We start from the raw sequence: 14655 nt of genomic DNA on the forward strand, positions 1-14655 counted from the left end.
TTTGTTCCTTAGTGAAGCATTTTCCCCAAATCCACCATGATTCGGGTTATTTACTAAAAATACATATTTCTAGGCCGATTTCAAGAATCTGAAGGATGGAGGGGTTTGGGAAGATGCATTTTGAATGAGAGCCCCAAATTATTCTTATAATCAAGTAAGTTAAAGAAAAATGCTGCATAAATGAAGCCATTAACACTGTTAAATTTTAGTTATACTTTATCATCTTATTTCTCTATTTTACTGATAAGAAAAGCTTTGTTTTCTATTAGAAAACATACTTACCTTTATTTACTTCAAAAGGCACATAAGGACATAGAGGTTCCTTATCCTGGTGACATACTCCAAAGAGAGGACAGTCTTGAGCTCGTTGCAGATTTTGCTTCTTGAGGCCAAAGAAAGACATGACATCACCATCAGGCTTTGGATAAACAATGGCTTTAAATCAAAAGTTTTGTAAAGATTACTATGTTCAGGCAAAATGCCCAGGAAGTAGTTTATTTAAATGGCTTCTTCTATAAACAATATTCCAATATGAATTATAACCTTAGCGATAGGAAGTATCAGACAATGGTGACCTACTTTAAACCTTTTATTTTAAGAAATTCTGAAGTTAGCTGGTTTTAACTACAGAAGAAAAACAACAACAACAACAACAACAACAACAACAGCTAATTGCTGTTAGAGCAAGTGATCATTGTGACTCCTGATGGAGATTTCAATTACATTAAACTGTTTTCAATCTGCACAGTTGATAGGGAGTTATTAGAGTAATATTGTGAAGTTCACCAATGTATATGCAACTATATGTAAGCACATATTTCAGAGCGTTGGGTTTGAATGAGAATGCTTCATTCTAATTGGATTTTGTAATACCTTATATGCTAGAGAAATGTCTACATGAATGTTTTAGCTAACATGTAAATCTCATATTGTGTGAAAACACCTAACAACAATTTTTAAAGCACCAGATGTACTTGAACTAAAAAATGTAATAAGTTTCTCATAAGAAATTATAGTAGTATGGGTATACATAGGTCTTGAATAGTACAATATTTCTGGCCTTTGAAATAAGTCATATATATATATCATAAAAAAGATGCTTTGAATAGGGTAAAAATATCACCCAAAATGTTCAAGATTAACATTGCTTTTACAGAGCTAAATATTTCTTTATTAGGTAATGTGAGAACCATTCATTCTGATAAAATGGTTCTTTAGGGTACAATCTAAAATAAGTCTAATTCTTTCATGCATTAAACTCTTAATGACCTTAGGAATTAAATGCATTGGGCAGGAGGGAATTTAGGTGGAAAGACTTATTTTTTTCTTCTAAGTAAAATATATTGTAAAGATACGGAAATGTTTGCATTGAGAAGGAAAGCTGGTGAAAAGCAGATAAAAAGGGCCAGCCAGCTGTCCAAGGCCAGATACTCCCCTTGCATGCTTTTGGGCATCTTGCTTGCTTCTTGCATCAGTCAGCAGCCAGGAACCAGAAGCTTGATTATACTAGTCCTGCCTAATCTAGAAGCACATATGTATAAAAGACCAGTAAAACCTGAGCTAGATGCTCAGCCTTTGGAGGTGAGTCCACCAGCCTGGCATCAGTGCAAAATAAACCATCTTTTCTGATTCCTCGTGTGCGTGCTGCTTGTCCCTTCCTGGGCACCGAGTATTTTCTGTAACAGCATAGCTCTGTTAATAAAACTGTCTCCTTCAAATAAATGGCTATAAATTAATCAGAGCCAAAGACATATTTTTTCCAACCTTTTAAATAGGAGTTTTTTTAATATTGGAAAAGAAGTTGGTGCACTGAAACAAACAAAAAATATGAAGCCAAGAGAGATAGAGAACTGTATTGATTTTTATCTTTGATAGCAATGCTTTTAGAGTTTTTATTAGTATAATCGACTTACTGATTAAAAAAAATTTTTTTTTACATTTATTTATTTTGGAGAGATAGAGCACAAGTGGGGAGGGGCAGAGAGAGAAGGAGACAGAATGCAAAGCAGGCTCCAGGCTCTGAGCTGTCAGCACAGAGCCTGATGCAGGGATTGAACTCACAAACTACGAGATCCTGACCTGAGCCGAAGTCAAACACTTAACCGACTGAGCCACCCAAGTGCCCCTCAACTTACTGATTTTTCAAGGTAAAATGAAATGTAAATATTTGTCTTGATAAGTTGGGATATTTCTCCAATTATCTTTCCTATAAAATTCATAATTTTAGTGTGTATATATGCATAAATGTTTGTGTATACATAGGACTATGTATAATATATGTGGACATGTATGTATTTAGAAGGCTGAAGCTCAAGTTTACAAAATATATATTTAGAAAAATCAAAAACAAGAAACTTCTCAATGACTATTTACCCCTAAATTTATATTGATTTACTTTGTGTAGAGTATTCCATCCATTCACATTATGAACTTGCTGTACTAATTAAAATAAATCTCTATATATCTACACACACATATTTATTGGAATGCACATGTGTCACTACTGGTTTTAGGAAAGAAATATGGCAGTACAATTAGAAAAATCAAATAAGTTTCAAAGATGCTTTTATTATCAAAGGTATCTTTTTTTTTTTTTTTTTTTTTTTTTTTTTTTTTTTTTGGGACAGAGAGAGACAGAGCATGAACGGGGGAGGGGCAGAGAGAGAGGGAGACACAGAATCGGAAACAGGCTCCAGGCTCTGAGCCATCGGCCCAGAGCCTGATGCGGGGCTCGAACTCACGGACCGCGAGATCGTGACCTGGCTGAAGTCGGACGCTTAACCGACTGCGCCACCCAGGCGCCCCTCAAAGGTATCTTTAAATTAGGTGATTTGAAAGATACATTTACATTTAGGAATAGGAGGAGACAATTTATTGTATCACAGGAGATGTAATGTGCTACTGAATTCAGTTTGTATCTTACCCTACAATTTTAAATACATAGATAATGTTAATTTGTGGAATAAGAATGGAGAAGCAAAGAATGACTGCAAAGTATTACACTTCATGTAATAGTTACTGGTTGTTTATCATGAGAAAGAGCTAGAAATGTGGGCAAAATACAAAGTAGACAGTCAAATAAAGGCTAGTTGCACTGGTCTAACTCAAAATCCCAGACTTAGCTAACTTATTTCCAAATCCTGTGTATGTTTGTTGAAAGAAGAACCCTGTGGAACTCCGTAGCTAGATCCATTCAAACCTCTTGCTCCAAGTAAACAGGAAAAAAGGAAGAAAAATAAATCCACCCTTCTACTGGTAGCTGGGTTACCATTTATGGATTAAGAATGGCATTTGTTCCTGGAAAGAAGAAATTAATTGATAGGAAAATTGCCAGATATAAGGAATACTATTACGTAAAGGCCAGAAATCTGTGTCAGAGTAAACAGATGGGGACTGTGTTACAATGCAGAAAAAAATGTGAGGGAGAAATGCAAAAACAAAAAAAAAAGAGAGAGAGAGAGAAGCAATGATGGTATATTTGACATGATAACAGATGCAAAACAGAGAGTGGTTAAGACAAGATGTACTCGTTTATTAAAAGAAGATAAAGTAAAATCAACAATGTATGCATTTCAAGGAATAAATACTTATTCTGACTTTAAAGGAACAAATTCAGACTATGAAGTTCTTTGAATATATATATCATTTTAGTGAGATCATTATGAATTACTAAAATGATTTTGACATCATGGGCTGATGAGTTTACTTGGATGACAAGTATTGCAGTTGAGAATACATGTGTTTATTAGTTATTGTGCTATTGATGTAGTGGTCAAAGATTATTAATCCTTCTAAAGCACAAGAAGGGGCCAAGATAACAGAATAGCTTGAAGTACTTGGCACAAGAAGGGTAGGATCTGAGTATGTTGATATTACAGGATAACCAGTGAACATCAGAGCATTTGCTTCTGTAATCTTTATATCAGGGATAGTCTTAAATATAGGAATTTAAAGGCAATATTTTCTTTGTATAAATCCAGCAAAATAAATCTTCATGGGTGCCCTGAACTAGTGCATAGGATCTTTTTATTGTTTGGCAAATTATCTGATTTCAATTACCAAATTGTATTGTTTTGCCTTTATACCCAGCACATACTGTTTCTTCTATCAGAAGCATTCATGGATGTGCTTTATTGCAATCACTGTTATTCCTAAATTTCAGAAACTTTTTTAGTTTTTTATTGAAAGAGAGAGAGAGAGAGAGAAAGCAAGTAGGGGAGGAGCAGAGAGAGAGGGTGAGAGATAATCCCAAGTAGGCTTCACGCTGTCAGCCCAGAGCCTGACGTGGGGCTTGATCCCATGAACCTTGAGATCATGACCTGAGCTAAAATCAAGAATTGGATGTTTAATTGAACCACCCAGGTACCCCAGAAACTTTTTTAAAAAATATATTCTAACCATTATACTAAAAATATTAACTGATATTGTTCTTTTAGAATTTTGCATTCAAGAAGCTATGATGCTATAATTAAAGCAATGAAAAGAACAGTAAATAACTGAGAATGCAAGAGCAGTACAAATCTAAGGATCCTGTCACAGTAACATCCTTACATGAAAAAAATGAACTAACGCTGAAGGGAAAAATACTTTCCTCAATTTAAAAAAGTCTTCAATGTTATATTTAATGTTAAAATGGACAACCGGAAACATGTTGGTCCACTGGTTTGAAATAAGGCTGGCGATAAAAAAGGTCCACTTCTATTTTGTTTTTCTTTCAATTACAAGAGAATTTATCTTCAAACTTGGAAAAATATTACAAAGAATGCAAAGAGCAGATTGCTTTCTGAAAGGTGAAGAGCCATTAAGAAAGAGCAGAGTTGCTTTTAAAAATTAATTTTCCTTTGAGGCTTGTTCAATTTATATTACACAGTAGTGGAATAATTTACACATACTGCTCAGTAACTCTTAAGCATCCCTGAGAAATCATGAAAAGGAAAACAGGTTCTCAAATATAGAGGATTCCATTATCTTAATTTTTTAATCTTTTTAAAAAATGTTTATTTATTTTTGAGAGAGAGAGACAGAGAGTGAGTGGGGGAGGAAAAGAGAGAGAGAGAGAGAGAGAGAGAGAGAGAGAGAGAGAGAGAGAGAGAGAGAATCTGAAGCAGGCTCCAGGCTCTGAGCTGTCAGCACAGACCCCGATGAGGGGCGCAAACCCTCAAACTGTGAGATCATAACCTGAGCCAAAGTCGGATGCTTAACTGACTGAGCCACCCAGGCACCCCATCCATTATCTTAATTTTTAAATAACATTATGAATTGTATTTTCTAAAGTGACAGACAAGTGAACTTGCTATAAAAATTTCCCTTTTTTTATTATAAAAATTCTTCTAGTTTGGATTATGCAGTGTGTTCTGTTTATGCATTCTCTTCAGAATATTTTTCCTGTATTCCAGGCACACTACAATATTTTTATTTCAATAAAATTTTGTCATGCTTATTCTGTAAGGTACTTATTAAGGTATAACTTGCACAGAAAAAATATATCTAAATAAATTGTATAATGATAAATTTAAAAAATTCCGCTTCGTCATGGTAAGCACAACTAGAATAATAAACACAATTATCACCTCTGTCAAACCACCTCTTTTTGGTTTCTTTTCTCCCCTAAGAGTCACCATTATGGCAACTTCTTTTATTTTTAAAATTTTTAAAAATATTTATTTATTTTTGAGACAGAGGGAGACAGAGAGTGAGCAGGGGAGGGGCAGAGAGAGTGGGAGACACAGAATCTGAAACAGGCTCCAGTCTCTGAGCTGTCAGCACAGAGCCCAATGCGGGGCTCGAACCCATGAACCGTGAGATCATGACCTGAGCTGAAGTCAGACGTTTAACTGACTGAGCCACCCAGGTGCCCCAGAAACTTCTAAAATCAGAGTAGTTTCAGGTATTTTTGAACTTCGTATATATGCAGTATTGTCTTTTTTGTGCCTAGCATTTATTATTTCAACATTTCAGTTATCAGGTGCCTCCATATTTGTGTAGATATTGATATAGATATTTGTAGTTTAAAATTTTTTCTTGCTGTATCACATTCTAATATGTGAATATATCACCATTTATATATCCATTCTCAGTTGTTGGACATTTGGGAAGCTTACATTTTGGCACTATTATGTGTAGTTCTGCTATAAAAATTCTAATCTATCACTATGTATCTGCTGAATGTGTTATATGCATTTCAGGTGGCTATACACCTAGAAATGGAATTACTGGGTAATAAAGTATATGTGTTACACTTTATTAGATATTGCCAAACAAACTGCAAAGTAGTTGTACTCTCACTAGTGGTGTATGAGAGTTTAAATAGCTCTAATCCTTTATAGCACTTTGTTATGTAAAATTATATATATATATATGCATATATATATATTAGACATTTTTTTGAAGGGATGGTCATATGTAGTGGCATTTCACTGTGTTTTTGTTTTTTATTTCTCTGAAGTCTAATGAAAGTGAACTTTTCATTGCTTATTGTCCATTTGGATATATATTATTATAAGGATCTATTGTCCTATCTCTACTGGATTTTCTCCTTTTGTCTGTTGATTCATATAAGTTCTTTATATATTTTGTATTGAAACCATAGAAAAATTTAGGACAAGTTATCTATAATATTGAATCTTTTAATTTATGAACATTATATAATCCCTCTATGTGTTTAGATTATTTAAATTTTCTCAACAGTGCTTTGCAGTTTCCACTGTAGAAGTCTTGGATATTTTCATTAGTTTAATGCCTGTGCATTTGATGTTTTTGATGCTATTGAAATGGTAGTTTTATGAATATCATGTTGTATTTGTTACTGGAACATAGGAATTCTTTCTACATATTTACCTTGTATGCTAACCTTGTATCCCGAGATTTTGCTTAATTTCATTTAGTGTTCTAATAGTTTTCCCACAAATTTCTTTGGATTTTTAAAGGATACAAAATCACATGCAGACAATGACAGTTTTGTTACTTCTTTACCTATCTTATGCTATTTCCATTTTTTACCTCCTTAAATGTATTAAAAATTCCAGTACAATATTATAGCTAGTTGATTAAGATAGTATCCTTAACTTGTTCTCAAATCAAGGGGAAATTTTTATATTTCAAAATTAGGATGATGTTTACTGTAGGCTTTTTGTAGTCATTTCCGTTTTTAGTTTGCTAAGAATTTTTTTAATGAATGCAAATTGAATTTTATCTAATCTTTTCTGAATACCTAGATGTGAGCATTTCCTTTTTTTTTTTTTTTTTTGTTAATGTGCTAAATTAGATTGACTTAACAGGTTTACTGAAATTTAGTTCATACACAAAGGCAGTTAATTGGTCTTCAGTATACTTACAGAGTAGTTCAATTATTACCACAAATTTACATTTTCATCACCCCATAAAGAAACCCTGTATGCATTAGCAGTCATTCCCCATTTTCCTTCCCCACACAACCCTGCATGCCCTAGGCCTACGCCACCATTACAATAATTTCTGTCTCTACAGATTTGCCTATTTTTGGCCTTTCTTTTTTTTTTTTTTTTTTAATTTTTTTTTTTTCATCGTTTATTTATTTTTGGGACAGAGAGAGACAGAGCATGAACGGGGGAGGGGCAGAGAGAGAGGGAGACACAGAATCGGAAACAGGCTCCAGGCTCTGAGCCATCAGCCCAGAGCCCGACGCGGGGCTCGAACTCACGGACCGCGAGATCGTGACCTGGCTGAAGTCGGACGCTTAACCGACTGAGCCACCCAGGCGCCCCATATTTTTGGCCTTTCATATAAATAGGATCATAGAATATGTGTTGTTTGTGACTAGATTTTTTCCTTTAGCTAAATGGTTTTAAGGCTGATCCATGTTGTAGCATGTATCAGTTCTTCTTCTTCTTCTTCTTTTGGTTTACTTGTTTTGAGAGAGACAGAGACAGCATGAGTAGGGGAGGGGGAGAGAGAAAGACAGAGTCCCAAGCAGGCTCTGCACCATCAACATACAGCCAGATGTGGGGCTCACACCAATGAAACTGTGATCATGACCTGAGCCCAAACCAAGATTTGGACGCTTAACCAACTGAGCTACCCAGGCGCCCCAATACTTAATTTAAAAAAAAGTTTATTTGTTGGGGTTCCTGGGTGGCTCAGTCGGTTGAGCTTGCGACTTCGGCTTAGGTCATGATCTCGTGGTCTGTGAGTTTGAGCCCTGCATGTGGCTCTGTGCTGGCAGCTCAGAGCCTAGAGTCTGCTTCAGATTCAGTGTCTCCCTCTCTCTCTCTGTGCCTCCCCCGCTCACACTCTGTCTCTGTCTCTCTCAAAAATAAATAAACATTAAAAAAAAAGTTTGTTTATTTAGAGAGCACAGGCAGGGGAAGGGCAGAGAGAGAAGGAAGGAGAGAGAGAGAATCTCAAGCAGGCTCCACATTGTCAGCAAGGAGCTGGATGCAGGGCTCTATCCAATGAACCGCGAGATAATGACCTGAGCTGATACCAAGAGTCAGATGCTTAACTCACCGAACCACCCAGATGCCCCAAGTACTTCATTTTTAATGCCAATAATACCCCAACTTCATGGATATATTGCTTTGTTTATCCATGAGCTGATGGACATTTGGCTTTTTTCCACTTTTTGAATATTACGAAATGGTGTTAGGAATACTTGTGTACAAGTCTTTGTGTGAAAGTGTATTTTCATTCCTTTTGGGTATATATCTAGGAATTGGTTGGTCTTATGGTAACTGTACGTTTAACATTTTGGGAATTGCCAAACTGTTCTCCAGGGTGACTGCATCATGTTAAATTCCTCCAATGAATGGATAAGGGTTATGGAGTCTCCACATCCTTGCCAGAGCTTGATATTATCTGTCATTTTTGTTATAGTCATCCTAGTAGGTATTCTGGTAGATAGAAGTGGCATCTCACTATGGTTTTGATTTGTATTTTCCTCCTGATTAATGATGCTGGGCTTCTTTTCATGTGCTTATTGTGATTTTTATACCATCTTTGGATAAATATCAATTGGATAATTTATCCAGTTTTTTAATTGGGTTTTATCTTTTTTGTTGTTGTTAATAGGGTTCTTTGTTTACTCTGGATATAATCCTTTATAATATATGTGACTTGGAAGTATTTTCTGCCATTCTATGGACTGTATTTTCAGTTTCCTTAGGGTATCCTTTGACATACAAAATTTTTAAAATGGTAAAACCCAATTTGTTTGTTTGTTTGTTTATTTATTTATTTATTTATTTAAAAAAATTTTTTTCAACGTTTTTATTTATTTTTGGGACAGAGAGAGACAGCATGAACGGGGGAGGGGCAGAGAGAGGGGGAGACACAGAATCGGAAACAGGCTCCAGGCTCCGAGCCATCAGCCCAGAGCCTGACGCGGGGCTCGAACTCACGGACTGCGAGATCGTGACCTGGCTGAAGTCAGACGCTTAACCGACTGCACCACCCAGGCGCCCCCCAATTCGTTTCTTTTTCCTTTGGTTTCTTGTGGGTTTTGTGTCATATCTAGGAAGGCTTTGCCTAACCTTAGTATGTGAAGATCTACCCCTGCCATATTGTCTCTGCTAAAGAATGTTCCACTTGTACTTTAATTTATTTGCTCAAATTTATACCTAATTTCTGTCAGCCTAAATACAAAAAAACTAGTTCAAAAAGCAAAACATTTATTTGGCATAAATAACTTGCAAACACAGGTTTAGGTAGAAACCCAATAGTGTCCCAACTACAGGAGATAGATGGTTTTTTATGGAAAAGAAAAGATTAGGTAAAATTTTTAAGAAGAATTCATTGGGGGTGACTTCATTAATTGGTCAGGTTAAGCAATCATTAGACAAAAAGTTTTACTGATATCAATATTTTCATATAGTATTTTTCTCATTCTTGCTGACATCTTGAAATATTGGTGGTTTGGCTCAGTTCAAAATTTAGAAAACTGGACATGCAAGGCAGTTCCTTTAAAATGGCTGCCCCAGCTCTGTTTTTAAAATGGCTCTCCTTGGGTGCCTGAGTGGTTGTTGGTTTAGTGTCCAACGCTTGATTTCAGCTCAGGTTATAATCTCATGGTTCTTGAGTTCCAGCCCCATGTAGGGCTATGCACTGGGAGCGCTGAGAGCACAGAGCCTACTTGGGATTCTGTCTCCCTGTCTGCCCCTCCCCTACTTGAGCTCTCTTTCTCTCAAAATAAATAAATAAACTAAAAAGAAAAATGGCTCTCATTATGTATTTTTGACATTCCTTTATTTGTTTTGGTATTGTTGTAAATGGAACTTTATTAATTCCATTTTCAGATTGTTCCTTGCTAATGCATAAGATTATAATTGATATTTGTGTATTTGATCTTGCATCCTGTAACTTTGCTGAACTCATTTATTAGCCCTAATAATTTTTTGTGAATGTAATTTTCTATGTATAATGTTATGTCTTCTGCAAATAAAGATAGTTTTACTTCTTCCTTACAAACACATGAAGCAAAGGAAAAATTCTTCTCTGTCCTCAAGGTCTCCCAGCTGGATTAAGAATTAAATATACATGAGACATTAGAAGGAGAAAAGATCCAAAGTTTCATCATGTGAGCATGGAGGCCCAATTATGAAATTGAGACCTAAAGAAATGACCAAGGCAGGCAGGTTTATACTTTTTAGGTAGAGACAATAAATCTGTGAGGAATTGACAGGACAAGGAAAGCTTAATTTTGGGAGCTTCAATTAGTATGGAATTCTAAATAGAATTCGGGCTGTGGTATTAAATTAGTAAAAAGTAACATGGATTGTTCATACAGCATACCTGGCTCTAAACTTCCCATCTGTGGTGATAAGGGTATCTCTTTACCCTCTGGTACAGGGGGAGTACCTTTCACAGGAGAGAATTTATTTCCTGCTTTCAGAGGGGCAGAGGAGAGTTTGAGTTGCTTCTTGTACAGGCTGTCTCTTAACTAACCTCTATTGAAACTCATCACTATTCCAAAATAGCACATTTTGGGGAAGCCAGCCCTTGGCCCCTGCATATACATCCTTTTCATTTATTTTATTGTCTAATTGTCCTGACTAGAACCTCCATAAAATTTTTCTTGGAAGGAAAGAATAGACATTCTTGTTCTGTTCTTGTTGTTAGGGGATAATCATTCGTTCACCATTAAGATGTTAGCTGTGAGTTTTCTATACATGCCCTTTATCAGGTTGAGGAAGTTTTCTTCTCTTTGTAGTTTGTTATGCATTTTTATCATGAAAGGTTGTAGGATTTTGTCAAATGCTGTTTTCCACCATCTATTGAGATCATCATATGTATTTTTTCTTTTAGTATAATAGTTAATAATAGTATGTTACATTAATTGATTACTGTATGTTGAAGTACTGTTGCATTCCTGGGATAAATCTGACTTGGTAATGGTATATAATCCTTATATGCTGCTGGGTTCAATTTGCTAGTAATTTTCAGGATTTGTGCATCTATATTTATAAGAGATATTGGTGTGTGTGTGTGTGTGTGTGTGTGTGTGTGTGTGTAGCTCTCTGTCTAGCTTTGGCACCAGGATCATGTAACCTTATAATAGATTAGGTTAGGAAGTATTTCTTCTCCACTTCCAGTCCTGGGAGTGATTGAGAATACTTGGTGTTAATTCTCTTATTTGTGACTGTGTTTGGGATCTCCCAGAGGATAATCCAGAATATGCGTGATTTCCTTCAAGGGAATTGCTCCTTATGTAACTGTACATTTAGTGCATCTGTAGGAGGAGTTTAGGAGCCTCCCATGTCACCATCTTTATAGCCATCCTGTTTAGATGTTGATATTGTAATTCTCATGATATTGAGGATTGGGTTTTGTTGTGTTCCTTTAAATAATGTTGGATGTTGTTTTGGAAGGCAATTACATTATTTCTTATAATCAATATAATTTTTAAAGTCTTTTAAAAGGAACACTTTAGGTTTGGTTTAGATTAATATTTATTCTTAATAAAATTTAGTCCTACTAATACGGGATGATGACCTTTTTATGATTTATACTGTATGCTGCAGGTGTTTAGTGAAGACTCTTCATCCAGCTCTGTAGAATTTGAAGGATCCAAACCTGTTTGGGTTCCAAGAATTATTCATTTTACAGCTTCCCCTATAGTCTTTTTCAGTCTCATGGATTTTCATTGTGTACATAATATAAACATTCAGCAAAATACTCATGCGCCTTCTCTTCAGATTTCTTTTAGGTTCCTTTCTCTTCAGATTTCTACCATGAAAATTTCACCCTCCTGAATATTCCTAAACTCTAACCTGTCTCCTCAAATCAGTCTGAACCTCCATGTTGTGCTTGGAATCCCATGTGTACTTCATAGCACATACTGCCACTGGGCAGAAGACCAAAGTAACTATAATGTTCATCTTATTTGTTTATTTTCTTTGAAGGATCTCAGTATCACTCTACCTGTTGTCCAGTGTCCAAAAACAGTTTCACATATTATGTCCTATTTCCAATTTTTTTATGGCAGGAGAGTAAGTCTGGTTACAGTTGATTCTTCATGACCAGAAACCAATGTTTTATCAAATACACTTTTCTTCTAGGAATAAATAAATGATTCATTATCATATACAAAGAGAAATGAATAACAAGGATATTAAAAATTATTGTTTTGAAGAAATGTGAGTTTAGATTGAGAATGAGGGATGAATCAGTATGAATATAGAGGGCAAACGAGAGAAGTAGACTAAATCCAAGTTTATATAAGAAAATCTTTGGAAAATAGGGTTTATATCGGTGGGTTACTTTTAAACACAAAAAAGAAGGATTTTAGAGTTGAGGTATGTATAAGGAATTAAGGACTTCACACTGTGATGGGAAATATAGAAATGAACTGTCCTGAAACTTGAGGGGATTTGAGGTATGCATCTATGCTTAGGTTCAAAAAGTGTTTTGTGGGGGTTGTATGGCTTTCGGAGGATAAAGGATTTTTATCCAATTAATTTTACAATTCCATGACAGTGAAGATAGGGGTCATCCACTTGAAGTCCTAGAAACTGCTCAAACTGTTTAATGAACTGTAGTGAAGAAAACTGTACTAGTTTCATAAGTTTCTTATCTCAAGGAATTTCAAAAAATTAAAACATACTTTTTGCATTTTCCAAGATACCAAACTGAAAGCTTGTCACCTATTTACTAGCTTATTGTCACCTATTTACTAGCTAATTAAGTTAAATAATAAGAGCAAAGTTAACATATATACTACCTAAAAATGCCAAGAATATATTTTTCAACCTATATAATAAATACATATTTTCTATTCAATTGCTAATTTATCAAATTTTTATTTTTTTAAATGTTCTAAGAAGTATTCCAGATATTCAGAATATGGAAATGAATAAGGAAAATCAAAGATTTATCTTCAGTAAGCTTACGTTCTAGTGGCAGATGTAATAGAAAATTTTAAAAATTAATAAATTATTTCAGGTTGCAATAAGACCTATAAAACAAACAGGGTAATGTGATAGAACATTACTAAGATATAGGGAACAGCTCCTATAGCCAATTTTGTTAGAGAAGACTTCTGTGAGGATTTGATATTTGAACTGTAGCTAAAGGAAATAGCCAAGATCTGAGGAAAGAATATCCAAGTAAAGAGAGGAACAACTGTAAAAGTCCAGGGATGGAACCAAGCAGATGTATTTCTGAGTTCAGAGGCTAGAAATAAGGCTCTTCTAGCTGGTGTATAGTGCTGGAGGAGAAAGTGATTAGAGAAGAGAATAAAGGGACAGGCAGAAAAGGTAGGTGTGTGCAAGTAATATAAACAAATCGTGAATGACTTGACAGTAAACACTGGAAGAAATCTCTGACTGATAATAGCTCTTAAAGAACTGTGTTGAGAATTTTGAAGCTGATTCAAGGATTTCCAGAAAAGAATGTCATGGTCACTTAGAAATATTTGTACGCAGCTGGTGTGTGTTTTTGATTGTATATAAAGATCACATAAAGATAAAACTTGCATATATATATATATATATATATATATATATACACATACACACACATATAAATACACATATTTATATATATATGCTTATATATACATATATACTTTATATGTGTGTATATATATACATATTTGTCAGTATCAAATGAGTTATATCATATGTATATGATATAACACTTTAGGAGCACATATATACATATATACATATGTTTAGACGTATATACATATGTTTATATACACATACATATTTGTCAGTATCCAATAATTTGTATCATATGTAATCCGTGGTTACATTATGATGTGTCTATTATACAGACTTTAGAGTCAGACAGACCTAACTTTGAAACTGGAATCTGTTAATTAAAAGCTGAATGGTGGAACTAGCATACTCTGTTTTGAGTGTTAATGTCCTGATCTATAAAAAAGGAGGCAGTAATAACTCATTTGCAAATTTATTTTAAGAATATTAAATAATGTTTGTAAATATGTAGTAATACTTAGGATCAAAAATAGTCACTAGTGTCATTTTAATTTTTTAATTTTTTTTATTTTTTATTTTAAAATTTTTAATAATTTGCATCCAAATTGGTTAGCATATAGTGCAACAATGATTTCAGGAGTGGATTCCTTAGTGTCCCTTATCCATTTAGCCCATCCCCCCTCCCACAACCCCTCCAGTAACCCTCAGTTTGTTTTCCGTATTTATGAGTCTCTTCTGTTTT

General features: G+C 34.8%; 1 long non-coding RNA gene across 1 annotated transcript in view; it reads right to left on the reverse strand.

The window, feature by feature from the left end:
* The window catches only part of LOC123384889, a 73581-nt gene that overhangs the window by 10708 nt on the left and 48218 nt on the right, over positions 1 to 14655 (reverse strand). Inside the window, exon 3 of the long non-coding RNA XR_006596605.1 lies at positions 283 to 382. This is a non-coding gene — a long non-coding RNA (uncharacterized LOC123384889). The remainder of the gene's footprint in view (positions 1 to 282; positions 383 to 14655) is intronic.

The sequence above is a fragment of the Felis catus genome, chromosome B1, assembly GCF_018350175.1.
Source record: "Felis catus isolate Fca126 chromosome B1, F.catus_Fca126_mat1.0, whole genome shotgun sequence".
Classification (NCBI taxonomy): Eukaryota; Metazoa; Chordata; class Mammalia; order Carnivora; family Felidae; genus Felis; species Felis catus.